We start from the raw sequence: 4304 nt of genomic DNA on the forward strand, positions 1-4304 counted from the left end.
AATGGCTAAAGAGTCTTCTTGGCCCTATTTCCTGGGAAAGTAAATATTAGCTATTAAGAAGGAGATTAAAGGTGACTTGTTTGTCCCTTTTGCGAGGCAAACTTTTTCCTGATTGAAAAGGCTTCCCTCTTTTTTTCTTTAAGTACTGGCTGACCAGGGTGCACAAGGAAGGCAAGTTCACGTTCCCCGCCCCCCCCCTTCGCTGCTGTTTTAAAGGTGGAAATTGTCCACCTGAACAGCAACTTGCCTGTGAAATGATGATTTGAGAAAACTGCCACTTCAAAGGAAATCACCGCTTTGGGTGGGTAATTTTCACTTTTTAAATGCATTGGGGCAAATACTCCTCCCCTCCCCCCACATGTGCTGGGTGTGTTTGCATTCATGTTGCACTGTGGTCTTAGAAGGGCTTAGAACAGCCATTTTCAACCACTGTGCCGTGGCACACTGGTGTGCCACGAATGGTCCCCAGGTGTGCCATGAGAATTTGGGAGAGGGCCATTTATCAGTAGGGCCAATGTGAGCCTCCATAGCATGGTGTGCCTTGTCAGTTGTTAAAAAACTGATGGTGTGCCCTGATCATTTTAGTGCCTTGACAGTGTACCGTGAGATGAAAAAGGTTTAAAATCACTGGCTTAGAAGGTGGGTCACAAACCAATTTCAGGTGGGTCCCCATTCATTTCAAAATGTATTTTATTTTTAATATACAGTACTAGACTTGCCACAATGGTGTGTGACTGCATTTGGGAAAATGTTATAGATCTGTACTTTTCACAGACTATGTATATGCTTCTAACAATGATAGTCAATGGGACTTGCTCACAGGTACGTATGGATAGATTTGCAGTCTTTGGGATGTTTGGGGAATTTTTAAAAACAGATCAGCAACTGCTTGGGAAGGTTTGAAGGGTTCTTTTTATTTTAAAATAAATTTTTAAACTTATAGTAAACCTTTAATTTATTTACTTACTATTTACTTAATTTAATTTTGTCTTAAGCAGGAAATTTTTTGATGATGTCACTTCTAGTCATGACATCACTTCCAGGTGAATGACATCACTTCTCGTAGGTCATTCTAAAAAGTGGGTTCCAGTGCTAAAATGATTGAGATCCGCTGTATGTATATACTATTCCCTGGTGCTTTCTAAGATGAATTTGCTATTTTTTCATTTTTCATTTTTGTTTGTTTGATTTTAGAGATTCATTTTGTAAACAGGAAAGTTAAATGCTTTGTGCTTTAAGCTGCTCATTCTGGATTACACAATTCCACGGTTCCCTCTGCATCCCTTTCAAACCACTTAATCATGCGCTAGGCTCTGTAAAACAGATTTGAACCCTGTTGACAGCAATGACCCGAATGGCAGCAATGAGAGATCTCCTTTGTGGTATGAAATTAGGCCTTGGACTATGAATGTGGAGAAATAGCTTCTACTATTACCACTAATACTGAACGATCCAGTCATAAAAATGCTAGCTTATTAAGAGCACTACATGGGAAAAGGAAAACACTCATTATTCAGGGGGCTCCATGTTCAAGGTCACTCTGAACTCCCAGCATGTCAGCAGGACTGACTTTAAGCCAGTTGGACCAGTTGCTCCCAGTTCCTCCCAGTTGGGCCCTGTGCCTAAGGTCACCTACATCTTGCATGCAATTTTATATTAAAATATGGTTAGACCCATTTGGTCTATTAATTCACATGCATTTTTTAAGTGCACATTTTAATTGCTTTCCATGCTACCATAGAGATATTAAGTCTATAGTAAGTTTTATTTATATATCTTAAGATTCCACAGACCTTGCAAGTAAAAAACAAAGCTTGCATGTCAGAGAATGGGAAAAACTCATCATGCTAGCCATACTGTTTGATGTGAGGTTGCATTAAAATATCTCTCATGTGCGGCAAGATGAAGCACCAAAAATACCAAGTGGAGGTGGTTAAGAAGAGAGTTTCTATCCTAGCCCTTTCCTTGTTACTCAGTTTCTTAGCTGCAGAGGGTGTCTCACATGAAAAGATGTGATTTCCCTACTTGCAAACCGCTCTTAACCCCAGAACTCTGCTGCCTCCTTCCCATCTCATTCTGTTGATCAGGCCTGAGTCTGGGTTTCTTTCAGAGCATTGATGAGCACTGGGGGAAGGTGCTAGAGCTACCCTACTACACGTGGAACCAGCACCCCAGGATGCATCAGTCAGACTCTAAGCTAGTTGTAAAGAAGAATATACGTGTGATCAATTCCTGCATATTCTTGAATAACTTGCACTTCTGCCTGATATGATAAAAGTGCTATAGCACTAGGGAACCCACTCCATCAGCAGTGGGGGAACCTGAAAGCAAAATGTGAGCCTTTGTACTGGCTATACAATCAAAATGTTTGTCTTGACCCAGCAAGAGTGTTGCAATCTTCTCATGGGAGCAGACTTCCGAAGGAGATGCCCATGCTGATTGTGATCTGCGAGCGTTGAAAGGTTTCTTGTGGGCTAATAGTCCTGTATCCACAATTGTGTCATGATCAGGTCAGAGTGGGCATCCAGTTGGCTCTGAGCTAGTGGAGGGCCCCAGTGTCATCTGTCAGTTTCACCTTATAGTCTTTTCTCTGCCTCCCACTGGCAAATACATAGTGTAGGATAAGTGCTTTGTTTGAGCCTGTGAAGTTTGCTACATAAATGCCAAGCCATTATTATTATTATCAAGAACAGTGATTGTTGTTACTGCCAACTGATAACATGAGATGGCTCTAGGTTTCTTGGTGGAGTAAAGGAACGTACTGAATTTAGAAGAAAATTCAGAGTATTTTTCCAGACACAGCTAAAACCCAATGCCAAATTCTAGTAGTACTGAATTTAAGGTACAGGGCCAATCGCCTGTTTGGGCCTCCCAGCCCTCCACCAGGCAAGCAGTGACTGGTGTTTAATAGGTGTGTGTGTTGCCACTTAGGAGTTTAACTGGACGATCCATTAGTTGCATGTTGAAATGCCCAAATAAAATGGAAAACTTAGAAGGAAAGCTGGCATATTGCTCAGGTTGGGAGGAATGCATAGGCTTTTATTGGCCACTCAGCCTCCAGTTAATTTGGGGGGCGTATTTCATAATTGTTTAAGCAACTCTGCTGCAATAAAGGGAAAAGACTCAAAGGCAAAAATTGTGAGCTCCACATTTCACACTCAGCAAAGTCCTCCCCCCCCCCCCATCTTTCAAAAGCAACAATTCACTTGCTGGTTCTGCTTCCTGAAATCCCTTCTACACTTGGGCAGTGGAGGGAAGGAGTTGCGTTTCCACGCAGCCATATATCTCTTCCAATGTCATCAAAGGGGAAGCAAGCTCCCCTTTGGTACTGTGTTTATTACCCAGATCCACCTTGCAGGCACCGTCAGTTAAGAGCCTTGCTATCTCTCCCTGTGAACCTGAGCTCAGGCTGTCGATTGCCATAAATATATCACAGCAGCAAAGAGAATGGATGTCGAGTTACAGCAAGAAAGAGGAAATACAAAGGTTGGAAGATGGAAATTTGTGTCTGACAGTGTCTCTTTAAACTCTTGCGTCCTTGGAATACCATTACCACCTTTCAAAAAATAAAACAAGAATTTGCATAAATGACTGCAGGTGCCTATGGACTCCCATTGCCTAGGAAGCTGGTGGAGTATTGAAGAAAATGAAGGGCACCCCACACCATTGGTTCGGGGCATAGCAGCAACTGTTACCCTGCACATGCCTGATCTTGTCTGATCTCAGAAGCTAAGCAGGGTCAGGCCTGGTTAGTACTTGGATGGGAGACCGCCTGGGAATACCGGGTGCTGTAGGCTTATACCAGAGTCTTTCGAGACTGAAGGTTGCCAACCATAGAAGGTTGGGCCATTCTGGTCTCAAGGCTTGTTCTTTCAGGGCACACTTGTCTGGTTCCTTCGGGCTGTCCAGGATGCCAGATGTGACCGTTTCCCCAAAGGACTAACAAGGGTTGGTGGCCTCCACCGAGCTGCTCCACCTCCAAGCCTCCTTCTCCCACACATGCTAGTCTCATTCACTGCATCGGTCTTAAGAGGCCAGCTCTTTCTCCAGGAAGATAACATTCCTGTGATGGAGAATGCAGAGCCACTGCTGTTTTTTTTATTGGGGGGGGCGAAGGACTCTCACTCCCCCTTGCTGTGTCTCGCCTTAGCATTTCTCTCCCCCTGCTGTCTTTCTCTCCTAGTTTCTTCTACTCCTGTTCCTCTCATCCCCTGCTGGCCCAGCCACAAGGCAAGCTGGATTGCGGCAACGGCAGCTTGCAAGGGCACAAAGAGGTGGCAGATTTGGGGTGCACTTCACCCTGA

The 4304-nt window shown here is 43.9% G+C and overlaps 1 pseudogene; it reads left to right on the top strand.

The window, feature by feature from the left end:
- Window positions 1-3676: 3676 nt before the first annotated feature.
- On the top strand, window positions 3677-3797 carry LOC136654977 (5S ribosomal RNA; annotated as a pseudogene).
- The last annotated feature ends 507 nt before the right edge of the window (window positions 3798-4304 follow it).

This window comes from Tiliqua scincoides, chromosome 5, assembly GCF_035046505.1.
Source record: "Tiliqua scincoides isolate rTilSci1 chromosome 5, rTilSci1.hap2, whole genome shotgun sequence".
Classification (NCBI taxonomy): domain Eukaryota; kingdom Metazoa; phylum Chordata; class Lepidosauria; order Squamata; family Scincidae; genus Tiliqua; species Tiliqua scincoides.